Source organism: Typopeltis vanoorti, chromosome 25, assembly GCF_054136105.1.
Source record: "Typopeltis vanoorti isolate ZY-2024b chromosome 25, IOZ_Tvanoo_1.0, whole genome shotgun sequence".
Lineage (NCBI taxonomy): Eukaryota > Metazoa > Arthropoda > Arachnida > Uropygi > Thelyphonidae > Typopeltis > Typopeltis vanoorti.
In genome coordinates, this window is record NC_143573.1 from 64,161,792 (window position 1) to 64,180,282 (window position 18,491).

General features: G+C 36.8%; 1 protein-coding gene across 1 annotated transcript in view; it reads right to left on the reverse strand.

Moving 5' to 3' along the window:
• The window catches only part of LOC150092807 (uncharacterized), a 74,017-nt gene extending 59,847 nt beyond the window's left edge, over nt 1-14,170 (reverse strand). Inside the window, exon 1 of the mRNA XM_090414565.1 lies at nt 13,996-14,170. The gene's annotated coding sequence lies outside the window, so the exon portion shown is untranslated. The remainder of the gene's footprint in view (nt 1-13,995) is intronic.
• Nucleotides 14,171-18,491: the final 4,321 nt, after the last annotated feature.

Here is an 18,491-nt window from a genome sequence, read left to right on the forward strand (position 1 = left end):
ATCATGACGCCCTCTTCAGGTTGTCATATGAACTTACATTTTTTTTACAAATAAGTTACATGTAACATCTAAATAATTTAATTTACATTTATCTATCTATATTCATATTTATATTTTTATACCTATATGTACGGATACATGTAGTCAACGGAGAGTAGAGTGTGAGGAACAAACAGCCCTGGCGTCCACTTTAATAAGACGTACGAAGCATTGTTGACTCCCTGCGTTTCCATCTCCATATGTTATCACTGATTGTTGACCTGGAATGGTCCAATTTGTCGACAATTTTCCGAACAGATAGGCCTGCAACATGGCATGGTTCACCCGGATACAGTTGCACTGAATTTCAGCATCACATTCCTCCAATTTATACCGGCTGCAAACACGTGACTCATTATATGGCACCATACACCTTGTCCATGATGGTGTCCGTTGACTTCTTTTCAAGCAGACTATACCATCACACCGTCACCTTAATAATCCACTTCTTAGATTCACATTCAGTTTATATTTTTATATCTACATATATCGAAACTATATAATCCTGACATTACGAGTAGCTTATATTACAATAAGACGACTGTAAATTGAACCTATTAGCAAAGTATTTTGAATAATACACTTTTAATAAGTCTCTGTTTTGACATTGTCTCCTGAAGTGATGGTGAGAATTAGGAGCATCCGAATGACAATCCAGAGTATTAAATCGATGTAGGTAATGTCGTAATTTTCCATATCCCATTGACAGTGTGGTCAAACCTGGCGCCTATTTTCAGACGGAGTCAGCCGATATTTGGCACGAGTAATTTTGTTTGTTGATCCATTGTTTAGGTTTATTTCTTCTGTCAGTCTTGGGTGTGTTTTCATACGCGAGAATGATAACAGATAGTTATAATTAGGATTAGGAACATCACCGTCCATCTAGAACCCTGCAGAAATGCATCGACCTGCGCCGTTAGTGAAAAGGTAATTTTATTTTTTTTAATCGGCTGCCTAGAGATTTCAACTCTGCAGAATAAAGCCTTTGTAATTATTTATTTTTTCATAGAGGATAATACACAGAGGTTGAAGAAGTTCAAATGTATCTTTCTAGTTAGCGGATATTCATTGTTCCATTTGCCTTAACTTAAAATATTGGACTGATGGCACGTGACTCGAGTACAGATTATTTCATAATTTTTGCACTGATTTTTCTTTCACTAAATATTTACTAGCGCGCATGCGTGTGTTTACTTTTTCGCTTGAAGTCATTGATATTTCTCAAAAGATCCACGTTGTCTCGTGTGCGGATCAAAATGGAGAATACATTTTAAACTATAACATTTATTGTTGCAAAAATGCTTTCTTGAATCCTTTGACTACGATATCATTAATGAAATCGAAACAGTTTCAATAAATCTCTTAAATCTTATCTGGAAAGAACTTAAGAAATCGTTAAAAAAAAACATATCAGAATATACAAAACCATCCTCTGATAGGTAGTTAGCTGTTAAAAAAAGGAGAAAAAAAATCTAATAAGGCGAAATAACTTCTAAAATTACTCTTCGATTCATCCATACCTCTTGGGGTAATAAATGCCATCGGGTCATTAGCGTCTAATGGTATTAAAACTGCAGCTTAGGTTCTTACAAAGCAATTCCTTTTCTTTGTTATAAAAGCTCATTTTTGAGAAGAGGCTTCTCCACAATAATGATCACGCAGTTTAGTAATGGAAGCTCGCAAGGACTATATTTGGAAATTTGGAAACATTTTCCCAGGAGGTCTGTAATAGCACTTGAAGTGTGATCTTTCATAAGAAAAGACTGATATTGTACGTCAGACACATTTCTTCCATCAGTCTTCATGGCATTATAATTTATACAGGATTGCCCGTTCTTCCTAGTTTTTAACTTAATTACCTTCCGTTTGTTTTAATGTATCGAAGAGAACAAGATTTAAATGTATTGGATTGCTAGTTGCAAATCATTCCAAAAAAGTTAAAAGCAGCAGAACGTTACTGACAGGATGGGTGAAGCATACATGCTTTTCATATTTCCCTTTGTCTGTAGAAGAAAAACTACGAGTGGGTGAGCTATATGCTCGCACTATGAGGGCAGTGAGATTAGCTGAATTCAGCTAGACGCAGGATAGACTTGGGGCTTTTGCCTTTGCAATTTGCTTCAATTATAGTCAGTAGCTTGTTCGATGAGCGGGTTTGGGTGGATTGCTTGTCTTGGTGAAGAACTTTTCTGCTAGATGTCGGAGAAGAGAACAGATGTAAGAAATGTTGACTTCTCTGTGGATCTAGGAGTTTCTGATAAACCATGGGGTCGTCCAGAATCATCCACAGACATGTGTTCTGGATTCTCTGCAATTTCATAATATTTGTATCTGAGATATGGCTCCATGCAGGGGAGGCGTAGGTGATGACAGGCCGTATTACCATCTGGTAGATAAGTCACTTGGTTTGTATGTCGAGGTTTGCTTCTGTGATTGATCGTAGGGTAAAGCTGGGCAATTACTTTGGATGTCTTCGAGCCTATGGTTTTATGTGATTGCTGAACTGGATTTTTTTTATCTAGTTGCACTCCGAGATATTTTATTTCTGTCTGCCCTGGAATCTTAACTAAGAAATGAATGTCCTCCTTGCTAAGTATCTTCTTTCTGGAAAATAGTATGGCAGAACTTTTTGGGGGATTTACTTGGATTCTCCAGTCCGCCAACCACTTCTCCAGTGTATGGATGCTACCCTGAAGTCTTCTGATTGCCAATTGGGGCCTGAGAGATCTCATCTGCATATAGTGCAGTAGTAGTTGTTGTCGGCTATGTAGATTGAAAACAGAAGCAGGGCCAGAAGAGAGCCCTGAGGAACACCTGCCAGGATTTTAGGTCTGGTTGATATTATTTCATTGATTTTGATTTGCATATATCTGTCTTTGAAGTATGCATGGATTATTTTTGTTAACTTTATTGGAATGTTAAATTTTATAAGTGTATAAAGAAGGCCCTGATGTTACACTTCATCGAATGCCTTCTCAGCATCAATGAAAACTGCAGCTGTATGAAGATTCCAGTTGAAGTATTTTGTGATATGCTCCACCAGTTGGAGAATTTGTTGGACTGTACTATGGCCTTTACGGAATCCGAATTGTACGTTGAGGATAATACTACGCTTATCTGTTTCTGCTTGAGGCCTTGTGAGAATAACTTTCTCGGTACTCTTCCCGAGGCTGGATAAAGGATTGATGGGTCTGTAGCTTTCGGGGAGTTCAGGGTTTTTTCTCGGCTTCTTTAACGGCATGATAACTGCAGTTTTCCAAGCTATGGGGAAATGTGGAATCTGAAAATGGCATTAGTTATGTTGACTAGATGGACTATAGCTTTTCTTGGAAGTAATTTTATTATTCTCTTGCTGATGCCATCTGGGCCTAGAGCTTTTTTGTTGTTCAGATGAATTATAATGCTTATTATTTCTGCTGGAGTAGTGGGGGTGATAAGTTCTGAGTTATCTTTATTCTGTCGTAAAGTTTTCTTGCTTTGGCGGTGAATCTCGTATATGAGGTTGATGTTTAGGTTTACATAAGACGGACTGCATTGTGTTTTCAGGTTTTCTATTCGAGCTTCTGCTTTTTCCGTATGAGCAATTCCTTTCTTGGTCTGTATGGGAGGTATGAGTTGTCTTTTGGTGTGGAGGGCTCTCAAGAATTTCCAAATAAATTGATCCTTGTATGTAAGAACATACATACCTTATCCTTATAAGGACTGGCTTAAAGGGGCGAAGCAAGAATGCTTTTCATCTTCCCAGTTATCTGTAGAGGACAGTGTAGGGATAAGGTGTTATTGAGCAATTAAAGCTCTGATCATGGCAGGAGGGTAACAGCAATAGCCGAGCCTCAGTTAAAACTTCATTGGCTACAGCATTGCCATTCATTATCCTCCAAGGGTATTGGATTGCATCCTACCCAGAACATACATACAATTCCCCAAGCAGAAATTATATGTAATAATTTTTTAAAATATTATGGTGTATTTGTAAATTTAATAAATTACTGAAATATATCAAAAGAGCTATATTTTGATGCTAAATTTTTCTAAATAAAATTATTTTAATTATTATTTCTTTAAGTTAATTAAAATCAAAACATTTTAAGTCTGTTCACAAACGAAAGATGCAGACAATGCTTCACACGGAAGAGAATGAAATGCATTGCCATCAGCTATATTTAAACATTGTGGCGCCACCTTACTGCTGAACTAGGAAGGATTACCTATTTCGTTCTTGAACACGTGACATGTGACGCAAGAATTGCAGTACATCATTGCTGCCTAGTTACCAACAAATAAACAAAATATGGATAAAGTTATTTCAGAGAATAATGATAAAAACAATGAATGTATAATACGACACACAAGTATGAAAATGTGAATTAGCAGAGTTACGACAACGAAATTCTTCTTATAACTTTAGTCACTCATAAATTTTAGATGTAAACCTAACCAGAGCATAACGAAGTGCTTCATAATTCATCATTTTAAAGCTTACTATCTGAACTATTGCAAAATAACAGACTTCCAGATAAGCCTCTTTTTTTTTTCTGTCCAGAACTGACAAGATTTGTTTACCACAATCTAATGAATTATTCAGTAATACGATAAGATGATTTGCTTCATGCCATAATTAAGGATTCGTTAAAATTAATAACATGGATAACAAAGATTTTCCAAAACAAATAAATAAATAAAGTATAATACCAGGTATCTGTATAAACACAATAAGCTTAGAAATAACAAGATAATAAATAAATAAATATAATTATTTTAGTCGGTTGCGCTGCGTTAAATGCTTATAAACAAAGGCTGATTCCGGGAATACATCGTCCCAGGAGAAGCGAAATTAGTTCGACGTTTCGAGTTTTATAATTAAATTCATCTCTGCTCATAATTAAAATTATAATAGGCTGCTTTGTAGTGTTTTAAGTATTCTGCTGAGCACTATATTCTTTGAGTCTTTTCGATAAAAAAAATTGTGAAGATTTATTTTAAGTTTAAAAAATGTTTGATATTACGATGACCTTTTAACTTGCTAAGCTTCACACACACACACACACACACACACACACACACACACACACACACACACACGAGGTCATTCTTTATTACTAGTCGCTAAACCTGTAAAGCAAAGCAATATTGACAATCTAGACAAAGCAATATCGATATTGCTTCGCAAGATTTCGACTCTCCAAACAAAGAAGAAAGTTTAAATTCAAGGGAACCTAAATATAGGACAAGCAAGTTCTTTTTCCTCGCTTAAGGCAGTATCATTTATTGTAAGGAGTGCATTTTTTATTGCACACTGCAATGTTTCGTTTCTAACTAACTTAATTTACTCGAAACGAATAGGCTTAAATTGCATAAAAATATCGATACATATTAACAATTCAAAAAAAAAAAAAAAAAAAGGTTCGTATCCTCTTGAAACTCTGACTTGCGATCACCGATCTTACTGCAAAGTAAGTGCATGCGTCATGATAACTTGCACACCAAGAAATATTCACTCATTACATTAATCTACTTCGTTGGCGAACGTCTTAATATGCACTATTATGTGTTTATACAAAAAAAAAGAAAAAGAAAGTTATAATGTGAATGAAGCTGAAGGAGATAACAGCTCTAAGTGTTTTTATAAGCAAGTCAGTCTATACGTGCATTTGTCAGCTTCGTATTGTGCGTATCAGTTGGTCACCATGGTGATTACTAATTCATCTGCTGTTTGTTCTTTTCAGAACTGAGTTAGTCGGTGTCAGTGGAGGTTTATTTTCACCACAAACATAAACAAACCTTAGACTGTTTTGGTAGTAGTTACGTAAACTGTAAATGTATAAGGATTGGTTGATTTCGTGTCGTTTATTCAAAGATTTAAACCGTTGAGTTTCCATTCAACAGTTTAAATCTCCCGATAGAAGGATAATAATAATTATAATAACCATTATAATGTTTTTAAAATTTTTGAATTCTAAATTTGGCTGCTCTGTGCACCTACGCGCATGGGTTTTGTTCTAACTTCACATGAGCCTAAGTTTCCTGTGTCTCTGAGGTACTGGGAAACTTTTTCTTTTTTTTTTTTTTAAGAAAAGTTCCGTAATCTAGAATAAAAGATATCACAGAGTATGGCGACATGCACATGAATCGTAGATAATTGGGAATATTACTGGAGAGCTCACGTGTACACCTACACACACTGCTGGTGACTTTCAGGTGTAATTAGCCATTGTACCGAATAAGAGAGCACACACAGAAGTAGTGTGTGTGTGTGAGAGAGAGAGAGAGAGAGACCGACACACGAGGATACTCCCTTTGATTAATAGCAGATACTCGAAAGATAATTAAGCAGAAACAACCGAAGAAAGGAACAAGCAAATGCATATGTAAGCTGGGAATAATTAAAGACGGTCATCCATGCGAACAATAATGGTTCATTTGCTCCAAGAATTACACATGTTTCATTGAGTTATAGGGTAATTGTGTGCAGTCCTAATACTCAGAGAGGAACGAAGGAAAGAATTATAGGAACATCGCAAATAGTTGTTGAGGTTGGTTTTAGTAATTTACGACTATTAACTTTTCACCACCCCAATTCAAAGAATTCTGGAAGATAAATGACATTATCTCAGCAATCATTACCGGTGTAGCAGTTCATGCTATTCACTGGAGGATTTTCTTAGTGGTTTTAACTTATTTTTGTTGTTTACAATCATCAAGAAAAAAATTCATAAAGTTTTGTGTGTTCTCAGCAGATTGGATAACATTTTCTCAAAAATAGCCTTCGTATAAAGGGGAATTGCATGTTTCGTTTTGTCCAAACTTCAATAAGTTGAATCATGTGAAATCCTTTGAAACTATCGGGATCATCACCTGAAACCAAATCTTTCTTTTTGTCCCATTTCTGTCAGCAAAGTCTCGTTTAGTTAGGAAATAACAAGAGACAAGAGAACACCAACTTTATCCCACTAAACTCCGGTTTTCTCCTGAAAATGAGAACATCTCCGAACTCACTAATGGTTACTAGCAAACGATCCCATCGTCAAAGGAAACTGCTATCAAGGAATCAATAGAAGGCTCACGTCAGACTTTGACACGGTGAAGACAGGATTGTTACTTCCGTCGCATTTCTTCCGTCAGCGCTTTCAAACATCTTACACCATCTAAGTTTACGACAAAAGATGTCAAGGAAGTTCCACATTTAGAAGACGTTCCTCTGTACATTCTGCATTATAGAAAAATGTACCAAACTTCCGGTCATTAAACTACTCCATTGATTATTAGAGAATAAATGACACCCAAATAATGTTTTTGTAGCAAAATGAAAGAAACATTAAAGCAATTAAAACCCTACAAGATTTTTAAAAAATGTTTTGTGGTTGTTGATGTTTTAATGTTAAAATGCAATTAAAATTTGAAGGTTTTGTAATCATTTTATATAGAAATTGTGTGAAGAAATTAGTACCTTTCTTTTCTGTTAAATTAACAGATTTGCTGTCATTTGTGAGTAGCAGCAGCTCGTATAGCCGGCTGACCGTTTGGATTATCCATATCAAAGCATTTACAAAAATCTTGAAATGTTTGGTTAAAAATGGTCTCTTTACTGCTTAGATGCGATGCTGGCGCATTTCCTAAACGCATAACGTGCATAACGAGACTAGCACGTAATGAGTCATAATTACATGTTTTAGATTTACTACTATTTTAAGAAAAACATCAAATCCTTTGAAGAGAAAGAGAAAAAACAAACACCATCATTGCCAAGTAAAGGCATCTTGATGTTGTACAGCACATTAATTACGATATTCTCTGACTGCTATGTTATTCATCGGAAAATTTTACATTCAGATGTTTCTTCAAAGAGACGCCCATAGTTTGTAATGAAAGGAAACCAAAGGCAGTTTTAAGATTTTGTTTTTCGTGGCTGCTTTTTGAAGTGGCAACCACTTTGGTTCGGATGTAAATTTTTCAAGGGTATACTCGAAGAGAAAGATAAAAATTAAAAAAACCGTACGAACTTAAATTAAATTATCTTGGAAGTTTTTCCACTTGGTTACACTATAAATTAAATTATAAAGAAATTATATAGTAAAAGGTGGTATGACTTCATATTACTTGTCTTAGTATCCCACAATGCATAGCACATCTCCTTGTGGACATGTATAATGCTATGCATTATGGGACGGATCACTACCCAGACCGGTTTCGACCTTTATTGAAATCTCGTCAGTGGGAGCCAGACCCAGAGATGATACTAAGGTTGAAGTAATGCAGAAGTCATATTTTAAATACGAGTTGCCAAAACGTGTCATACCTTAGGTATGACACGTTTTGGCAACTCGTATATAAAATGTCAAAATAAGTTCTTCTTCTTCTTTGGCACTACAGGCACATGTAGGGCCTTGGCCTTTCATTTCTGGGTTTCATAACTCACTACAAGGTGGGGTCGTTACCCCCACGCTCAACCATGTGTAATTGTCTTTGAGGCATTGTGTTCTTAAGACAGGTTTGCCTGCTTTGCGGGAGGAAAAACCTCAAATAAGCTGGGGAGAAAAACCCTGCAGTCCACGCCCAAGAGCTGCTAACTTGGCTATGTCTAAGAAAGATCCTTAGCTCCTCACGTTAGTGACGAGAATCGAACGCAGGACACACTGTTCCCAGGCGAGTAACCACTCGACTAACCGCGCAGACGTCAAAATAAGTTACTGCACAACCTTGATGTTAGTCAGCACTGTAATCATTTAGAAACAAACCATTAACCCAATATTCGATCTTCAAATTTGTGGACATTGATCAAATCGGGAAAAAAAGTTAGAATCTTTGTCCCCAACAGTCAAATAGTGTAATGTGAGAAATCTTTCTTCTACCCTGGTTATTTCACAAAGAAATTATTGTGCAACCAATCCGTTGTGGTTGGTGGATTTAGCGAATGCCAAAGCCATCATCCATTACAGATTGTTTTTATCATTAGAAAAAAAAAAGATTTTTGGTAAAAGGCAGTTTTTTCTCTTTTTGAAATTTAGTAAAGATCAGAAATGTGGGATACTTTTGGTTTCACCTCCATAGTTTAAAAAAAGACATGCATTTTCCTAAAAATAAACTCGACGGTAACCCTAAAAATAACATTTACGAAATGACGGTAATTATTGTCCAAGATTTAAAAGAGAAAAATGCAAAATGGCGTCACCTGGATGAGCTTGTAACTCGAAAAAAATATGCCACGAAATTTATCAAATGACTGCAGAATGTAATCATTTGTAGTCAGATCAATAAGATATAATAATCTCAATATATTAAAAAGAAATTGTTTTATAACAATTATCGAAACATTTTAGCAAATTTAATAATAATAATAATTTTATTTTATAGCGTAAAACCAAGATATTAAGATAATTTTTTTGTAAACTATGTGATTCGCAGGAAGTAACTTCATAAGTTGTTTATGAGGATTAAATGCGATGGAGAAAGAATTATTCATTCTGTTTTGATACGTGGATTACCATTTTGATTTCAGCAACACGGGAATTAATTAGCAGACTTCATAGAAAGGGAATGTGGGAATGGAATCAGCATTTGTAATACTGAAAAGTAAATCCAAACAGCGCACGTTCTGTAGCACTTGAAAATACAAAAGAGTAGAGAAACTGTAACTTAAACATAAATTAAAAATATGACTTTTTTCTAACCACCGTTGTCGTCATACATAAGAATATTTTCTTGCAATTATGCATGCCCTGTACTCAGGGCACACAACTCTGCTTAGGTTGTGTGCCATCTGTTACTCAGTTACTTTGAGATATTCTGGATATAAAGAGTCGCGTGAGCTCAGAATTATTTATAGATAAAAGTTCACTACACCAGGACCTCTGTGAAGGAACAGCCAAAATGTAGTTTATGACCTTGTTATGACATGCCATAAACATTCGGGATGGCGAACCGTGCTCTGAACGTAGTTTTAATGAGAGGTCAGCGATCTAGTGTTGAAAAACTATTAGTTTAACAGACTGTTTCTGATTTTTCACTGATTATACAATCCGAGTACATTAATTTTTCTGACAAAATATCATAAATCTCATAAATTCCCAAATAATATTAATGGACGGTAAAGGGATAATGTGTAGATGGAGGATTAAGTACCATAGACCGTGGAATGCGTAGTATGGAGTGTCCGCACAATATGAGTTCTTGGACTCCTGGAGGTGTCATGTAATAATAAAAATAATAATAATTATTATTACTATTATTATGGGCAACTCCAAGGAGTCCTTATATTCATCGAGAGAGGCCCTAAACATCATGTCAAGAACTAAGCATTCACACAGTATCTATCATACCTTGCTTTGAACTCATTTACAGTCATAGCACCCACAACAGATTCTGGCAGCTTATTCCACTCATTCGCCACTCTAAAAGTAAAAAAATCCAGCTCTAACACCCTTACTAACCACATCTTGCCCAGCTTCCATGGATGTCCCCTAGTCCTATCACCACCAGTCCTGTTCTCAAAAATATCCTCTGAATTAATCATATAGAAACCCTTCAGCAATTTGAATGTCTCAATCATACACCCCTTTTCCGCCTATCGATCAATTTTTGCAACCCACAAATCTTCAACCTGTTCTCATAAGGTTCATTCCATACACCTGCTATCATCTTGGTCACTCGCCTCTGGATCCTCTCTACCTCCTGCCCATCACAAAGAAACTCTGGCTCCTAGTAGGCAAAATGGGGTCTTATCAAGGCTCGATAAAGAGGAACAATAACTTGCTTGTCTCTGCTCTTCAAAGTATTCTTGAGTAACCAAGTGATATGATGAGCTGCTTTAGCCCCTTTTGCTCTCTGCCCCTAAACTTTAACTCCCTATCCACCAATACGCTCAGGTCTCAGGCTTCGTCAATTTCCTGGAGTACGGTTCCACCAATGTGTATACTGCTGATAATCTTTTCACCCCAAAATGCATAACCTTGCACTTTGCCACATTAAACTGACATTCATTCTCCTTAGCACAGTCTACCAATCTATCCAAATCATCCTGCAAAATTTTGACATCATGTTTATTCACTATTCGCTCTACCCAATTTTGCATCATCGGCAAGTAACTGAACAGTTCCTCTCATATCCTTTCCTATATCGTTAATGAACAAATTAAATAGCAGTGGTCCTAGAGCAGAACTCTGTGGCACTCTACTAGTCACAGGCCTTGCTTTGGACTCTACTCCTGAATAAACTACTCTCTGATGTCTCTCAATCAACCACCCTCCTATCCATCTCACCAGCCCTATATCCATCCCCATATGCTGCAGTTTACCGATTAGAATTCCATGTGGAATCCTGTCAAAGACCTTAGCAAAGTCCAGCAGTATCACTGTAAACCCATTACTCTTATCCAATTCAGCCGCCAATGTATTATAAAACGTGAGCAAGTTACTGAGGCATGATCTACTCCTTACAAAACCACGCTGCCCCCATACAGTATCCCATTTTCATCTATCCAATCCTTGACTATTTTTTCCAATACTTTGACAATGACTCCTGATCGGTCGGTATTTGCAGCAGTCTTGGAGCTTCCTTTATGCAATGGAATCATTTCCTCTCTTTCCACCCTCTCGGGACTAACCCAGAGCTGAGACTTGGATTAAACAGTATGGTTAAGGATACTGACAATTCCTTTGCAGGTCACGTAAGACTCGAGCTGGTATACCATCCAATCCCAAAGATGCATTCACATTAAAGTTCTATCATATGGTTCACCTCCATTTCATTCACCTCACTTTCCGTATAAGCCATCGGTTCCCTTATTCCTGCAATATCACCGCCTGGATGATATACGTGTACTTTTGCAAATTGTTCACTTAATAATTCTACTATTCCGACTGATTCAGTTACCTTTCAACCATTGGCTTTCCTTAAAATCATTCTGTCGTATACATTTTTCTTTTATTTGTAGGATATCGAAAGAACTGTTCTGGATTCTCTTTAGCCTGCGTTGCTAACTTCCTTTCATAATCTGCTTTTGCTTTTCTTACCACACTAGTTATCCTTCTCGCCTGTGCCTCGTACTATTCGTTAGCCTTCAGGTCACCTTTCTCATTAAAGTCCCTTCACAATGGTTTCTTTTTTTGCAGCTCCAGCTTAATGGTGTTATTCATCCATTTAACTCCCAATTATTTAATCTCCTGACTCTAGGTATGCAGTCCTCCATTATCTCCCTCAAACACTCCTTTACCACTTCCCATGCACTATCAACATCCAGCCCTTGCAATTTAACATGCCATGACAATAATCCAAGCAATCTCCTAAGCTTGTCATACTTACCAACCCATTAATTTCATACATACCCTGTCTTAACTGAAAGTTCCATTTAGCCACCTTCCAGGTCAAGACCCTATGATCACTCTCACCAATTGGTGGCAACGTGGTCATATTCATTATAGACAAATCCTCAGATGCAGTTACTAGATCGAGCACTCTCGAACCCATAGTATATTCCATCACATGCTCTCAGGTACCCTTAGTAACTGCATAAATTATAATTCCTTCTTCGCATGTGTCCTCTCCTCCTTCCACTCTGTGTTCCCATAGTTGGAAATCTCCCATAATAATTACCTATCCTCCACTCATTGAGTCTATTTGCCGATGCATACTATCTCCATAATCTTTTCCATCCCCTGGTCTATAGCAGCACCCAATTGTATATTTTGTTCTACTGGCCTCAATCTCTACTGGCCTTCATTCATGGTGTGAGCATTTAATATGACAAATGAGTCCGCTCATCAGATTTTGGGAGGGGGGAGGGAGGGTGTTTCTATTTTCTTATCAAAATCGTAATTGATTGAGAATCACATTTTAGTAGCAATGATTTTTTGCTTCACCTCATATATAATTTCAGTCACTAACATCATCTTTACAATCATCCTTTCCCGCTGTAGATCTTTCACCACCCCAATAGCCAACTTTTCTTGAGATTTTTAAAATCAAATATCACACAACTGTTATTCAGTGTGACAACAACAAGCTGTTTTATGCGTATTTCTCTAAACACTATAAAATGTTAATAACGAAACAGAACCAAGATGGTTATGCTTTTAGATTTATTACCCAACTGTTACAGATACTTATTTGAGTTGTTTGATTATGATAAATCAACCATCACAAATTATTCGTAGACTAAGGTAAGTTTTTCGTCTGGAGAGATTTAAAAATTTTTCATCTCGAGAAAATTGATGTAATTGTATAAACTCATTCTAACTAGAATTTGGATTGCTTAGTGCGTAAATATATAAATAGTTTTATGCCCTTAATATCTGTATGGTCGTAATGAATTCTTATTTTATCACTGTATTTTGTTCATGAATATCTATTGATAAATTAATGCATTACTCTTTCTAGGATGTCAATTTTTTAAAAACCTGCGGATAAAGCAAATCCACTGTATATGAAATCTTTAAAAAAAAAAAAAAAAAAAAAAAAAATCGTGCATTGTTGAAAAGATTTCCGATTTGGTTGACCTGTTTCGTAGTCACAAAAGCCGTGAAGGTGATATAGCTGTAGAGAACTTGTTTTTACTTTATTTTTTTTTAAAAATAAAGTATGTCCTTTCCGCCCACCTTCTCTCGAATCATTTATTTGCCTCTTTTTTTACTTAATTTCCTGTTTTTCTATTTCACACAAACAACTTACGTATTCAACAAACTATTTGCTGACTCCATAGAATTGGACACGCTAGTCTCGTTCAAGGCCATTACACGTTATTTGTAGACATTGTCAAAACATCTCTTTCCCCATAACATCTAAGCAAACGGGCCAATTCGCCATTTAAGAGAAGGAAGTAAATATTTCATCCAACGTTTGCATGCAACAAATGGAAAAGATGCTTCTCCTGCATCGCAGTCGTGAGCTAAGCCTCGTGTTAGGAAGAAACATCAAGAAGAGAATATTCTGAGTTGAAAATTAGATAGAATACGTAAAATTTACCTTTTGGCTGAAAATCGTTTCTGTTAACGATGCTCAGGATGAATCAGTTCTAAGCCTTTTCACGGAAGTAAGCACAAAATAGAAAGGGTAGGATGCGCCATCAGCACACAACAACAAGCGTCACAGAACTCGCACGCCGTAAGCAGCTTTCTCCTTTTCTTCCTTCGCTGGCTCGCGTTCAGCCTCCTGGCGGTGTCTCGACACACTCGGTCACATGACCTGCGTGGATTTAATCGTGTACCGCACGGAAAGGTATAGTCGACGGTGAATCCAGGGGTTATTTGCCGGTAGATGGGGGGGGGGGAGAACTATTGTTCATTAGTAACTCCCATCTCTCTCTCTCTCTCATCTATCTATCTCTCTACTGTGCTTGATTCTTCGTCAGAGATGCGGAAGCGAAGAGGAAAGCTGACCGTGGTAGATGAACTACGCACGTGTCGGAAGGAAGTCCTGTTCTATGACATGTGGCATCCCCACTGGGGAGCGGGGAGGGGTGTAGTCGTGAGCGGTAATACTGTAGTGGCATCCTGACTTTATGAGTGACAGTTTACTCGCCAGCCGAGTACGCAATTAAATCATGACGCATTTCGACAAATTAAAGTAATTAGAAGGGTTGCCATGCTGAAAACGAATGATTGAGTTCTTTTTAAATAAACGGATAGTGGATTAAAGTCCAAATACAAATCTTTGAATTTAGAACACGGACTGACTACATTTAAATCTCGACTGTATTTTTTTTTTCTTTTTCAGAATATATACACCGTCTGTCCAAAAAGAAACCGAACTTTCGATAGAAAATAAAACACAGGCCAATTATAATTATTCGAATCATTTATTTATTTCAATCACTATACTTTCCCTCAGCTTCGATACAACGTTTTGCACGGTCAATTAATTCGTTAAACGAGTTTTTTATATCGGTTTTTGGGATACTGTTGTGGATCGTGGTTATTGCCGCTTGAACGTTTTCAGTGGTGTTGTATTGCTTTCCTTTCATCGACAAAGAGTCGGGGAAAGAGAAAGAAGTCACAGGGTGCTAAATCACGTGAATACGGCGAGTGATCCAACACACAAACTTGGCTTTTGCTCAAAAACTGTCTCACAATGTTCGGACGATGAGATGGTGCATTATCGTGCAAAAGTGACCAGCTGCCTGCATCACGATATTCATGCCGTATACGACGAATTCTCGCTATCAATCGCTCCTAAACTTCGAGATAAAACTCACCATTGGCCGTTTGGCCAGGAGGAACGAATTCTTTATGGATAATGCCCTTGGAATCGTAGAAACAAATCAGCATTGTCTTTACTTTTGACTTCTCCAAGCGACTTTTTTTTCGGATGCCCCTGTTCTGGGGGTCTCCACTCAAGCACTGCGGCGCTTTGTCTCGGGCTCATACTTAAAATACCACATTTTGTCACCATTAACGATGGTTTCAAGGAAGTTTGAGTCCTTAAGAGCGGTTTTAATGAGATACTTGCAGTGTTCAATTCGATACATTTTTTGGTCGTCCGTCAACTTGTGGGGAACAAATCGCAAATTCAATTTAACGAAGGCCCCAAATTTTAATTTAACAAAACTTTTCTTTTTTTAAATTAAAAGTTTCTTGTTACAATCTATGCAATCCTAACATGATAAACTTTAAATAAGAATAAAATATACAGTTTTAGGAAGCGTTGTGACTGTATTATTTGGAATACTTAGACACTATCTTTATCTTTAATAACTGTATGGTAAAAATCATTTAAACATAGATTTATTGTAAATAAATCTCTTTTGAAAGTGAAATTTCTGACCAAAAATTTAGGACTTGCAATTTAGTTTGAAGCTTAGGATTCAAATGTCTCTCTCTCACTCTCTCTCCATCTGTCTCTGTCTCCCCTTCGTGTTACCCAATGTATCACCTTCATTAATGATATTCATTGAATTAGCTGTTCATCAGGTGCACCTACGTTATTACATTATAAGCGGATAACTGCAAGAGGTGAACAGAATTATCTCTCCTGTTATTCCACTAAACAGCTCCTCGGGAAAAGAATTGAGCTTCATTCCAGATGAGCTCAACTGAGCTCATCTCGAATAAAGAAGTGGGACTATGAAATGTCTTACGCTATCTTCATGCTGTTGATATCATTCCTGGAGATCTGTGCCTTCAGATAAGATAAGCACAGAATATTCTTTTAGAACATCGTATTCTCCTGATGGAATTAACCATTCTTCAATGGATAAACCTGGTGCATCCATTTGTGAGTATCAAAGGATATACTTGATCTTTAATAATTGCAAAATAGGTGGTGACATTTCATATTCCACCATTTAATTAATTAATTTATTTATGTTGCTGCTATCTCCAAATTCTGGATCTCCTTGTTAGCATGAAAGAATGAATTGAGATTCGTCATAGGCGACCATACTTTCACTCCTATATGTGTCTAAGTGTGATGATCCTATGCTCACTGTACTTATAAGTGCTTTTAGCTGATAGCAAGTAGATCTTGGTGTGTGTCGTGGCACGCTACTTTGTAGACTTTATCTTTCCGTCGGCTTTTAACAACGACAAGTTGTCTTGAACTGCCCTTCAACCCAATTATGCGTCAACATCTCCACCAGTGCAGAAGTTTCTGTGGTACTTGCACTAGCAAATATGACACCGACTATCACTCCGTGCTCAAAGTCACTTAGACTGCATTCTACGCCCATCATCACGTTATATTGCAAACACATGCATTATTTCTCTGTATCTAAAATGGTCAGAAGTCTATGAGTTATAAATATTAATTTTTTACTTACTTAATTCAATTTTCGATTGTTATTAGCACAATGGTAGCATTTGCTAGACCCGCCGTATTATATTTGCGCGAATAAGGAAATACACAAAAAAGGATTAAAGAACTTTCTCAAGGTTTAAAAAGAATTCCGATTCCCATATCCTGCCATACCCCCCGCGGGAATATTTCGCATAATATTGCGCTGCCGATCAATCCTAGCGAATGGTAACAAAGTGCTTCGTGGTTGGAGAGCTGATTGAAAAGCATTTATCTGCAGTTGCCACCAAAAGAAACACTACAACTTGTTCTATAGTGCACTAAAATAGTTTCCTTTTTTTTTTAAATAACATCGTTTACTGCTGTAAGATCTCTATCAGAAAAATCAGCAGCGTCTTAAGGTAATCTGGTAGCAGAGCAGATGTTCTTGACAGTTCTACACCATCTCTTTTATCAGCTAGCTTCGGCGTCTCTCTGTCAAACACGCTAATCCACAACTAATGCCTTTTACCCCGCGGTACCATTGCAAGTGACACGTGATCCCATCAATCAAAAAAAGAACGAAATGCACAATTCATATCGCGTGCTCTGATCACGCTTGCAACAGACCAACAATCACTGCTGTGTTAGCAACTACTAACTTCACGCTTTGAGAACATGCTTTCCAATGTGCTCATGGACCATTTAGAGAATCAGTTTGAGCGCACTCTACCGGTTAAAATAATCCAGTACCGAATACGCCCACGGACAATTATGTAGAGAAGCCATTTTTTTTCTCCAGAAAACTTAATTACTTGATGTTTTTCTACAAGCGGAAAATCTGTCCTCCTAGCACGTCGCCAATAATTCAATTATGGAGATAACAACGTTAGTAACTTCCCTTACTGAAGCCATAAAGCTACAGATTTTTTTAGAAAAAATCTTTTCGAATCCCAGTGGAATGGCACTTACAAAGTGCTATTCCACTAGGAATTGGTGCTTAGTCACAGTGTGTGGTCACACTAAAGCTTCATCACCTCATGAAAAGCTAATAGTACAAATAAAGAATAAATTTAATATGTACTGACATCAAAGTTAATATGCACCGTTCATGTTCACAATCATTATTCACATGTTAACAAAGAGAGTTTAGTATTTAATCAGATTGGAATGACAGCTAGCCATTTGTTTAACATACACCTCACGTCAAAACACATATTGAAAGAAATCGAACTCTCACTGTAGGATTATCATTATTAAACGAGCACTACTTGTTCAAACCAAAACTTATAATTTTAATTATTATGATATCAACAAGGCATCATAGCAGTTTATTGGTTGTGTGAGATCAGATCGTTGCTATAAGTTTTAAAAATGTTGAAGTTCATCCGATGATGAACTTCAACAATTTCTCACTAAGTTAAACGCACTTCATCCTAGGATCCAGTTTACCCTAGAAGTAGAATCAAATAAGCAGTTAGCCTTTTTAGATCTTCTAATTCTTCGTCAACCGGATGGTAACCTACATTTCTCAGTCTATAGAAAGAAACTCATACAGGCCAATATATCCATGTGGAATCTCATCACCATCCCAGTCAAAAGGCAGGAACTATTAAAACACTGGTTCATCGGGCCCACTCCTTTTGTTCTTCAGACGATCTTTTACAGAAAGAACTACAATATATAACTTCTTCCTTTCTATCTAATGGTTATAAGAATTGCTTCATTAAAAGAACTTTGAGTAGTTTTAA